This window comes from Octopus bimaculoides, chromosome 3 (genome assembly GCF_001194135.2).
Source record: "Octopus bimaculoides isolate UCB-OBI-ISO-001 chromosome 3, ASM119413v2, whole genome shotgun sequence".
Lineage (NCBI taxonomy): Eukaryota > Metazoa > Mollusca > Cephalopoda > Octopoda > Octopodidae > Octopus > Octopus bimaculoides.
Window position 1 is genome coordinate 76,053,626 of NC_068983.1, and position 1,238 is coordinate 76,054,863.

Sequence of the window (1,238 nt, forward strand, 5' to 3'; positions counted from 1 at the left end):
ATATATATATATATATATATATATATATATATATATAGGTGTGTGTGTGAATAAATTTATATATATATGTATATACAAGTATATGTGTACGTGTGAGTGCCTATATATAATGTACATGCATATATATGTATGTATTTATGTATGTATGTCTGCAAAAACGTGCAAATATACGTATACACACAACGTGCACACACGTAAATGTATATCTATCTATCTATCTATCTATCTATCTATCTATCTATCTATCTATCTATCTATATATCTGTCCATCTGCCTGTCTGTCTGTCTCTCCATGTACCTAACTATCTATCTATGATACATACCACGCACTCTCATGTAGTATATTCGTTCGTTCGAGTAAACATATATACTCATATATACTCAATACTCCCTTTTACTTGTTTACTCAAATGTATTTACCTTCATCGAAATCAATATCTGTCTTCTCACTCTCTCTTCCTCTCTCTCACTTACTCTTTCTCTCACTCACTCTTTCTCTCTCACTCACTCTCAATATATATATATATGCATATATATTATACATATATGTATATAATATCAAGTTGCCTGTCTGCCTTATATGTGTATGTATATGTATTTATGTATACATATACAACTATCTTAATATATGCATGCTTGCATACGTATGTGTTTCATTATTGAGTTTTATTTCAAGACTTCTTGCCGATAGAGAAAAAGGCTCCTTCCTTGGAATTTCAACTTCAACAATATTTTTGCATGTGTGTATATGTGCAGTATTTAGAGTCAGTGCGTGTGTAGATTTTTATGTCCTGTTTCATCTATGTATTATCATACATACTTGTCTAGACATGCACATATATGATTAAATGATAGACTTCTGGAGAGTTTTACAGATTGTTACAGTTTCAGTCATGGCTTGGATGTATAGTCTTCGAATCAGTTTTCTCTTTTCTGAGTTTATGAAACCTAATTTCTCAATAGTTTCGCATAGGTATTTTCTTTTTCACTGATCTGCATATATGTATGTATGTATGAATGTATTCTTTTATTCATTTACATGTTTCAACCCTAAGGCTGAGGCATTGCCAGTGACAGAAATGTTCCAGTCGCCGGATGCAGAAACGGTGGATCAAACCAGAGACCTTTAAGATCTTCAGTCTAATACTCTCCCAACTGAGCTATATGTATATATACATATCTCTCTCTCTCTCTCTCTCTCTCTCTCTCTCTCTCTCTCTCTCTCTCTCTCTCTCTCT

At 32.6% G+C, this 1,238-nt stretch overlaps 1 protein-coding gene across 1 annotated transcript in view; it reads left to right on the forward strand.

Moving 5' to 3' along the window:
• LOC106878815 (uncharacterized) overlaps positions 1-1,238 on the forward strand; it is a 54,990-nt gene that overhangs the window by 1,696 nt on the left and 52,056 nt on the right. The gene's annotated exons all lie outside the window — the stretch shown is intronic.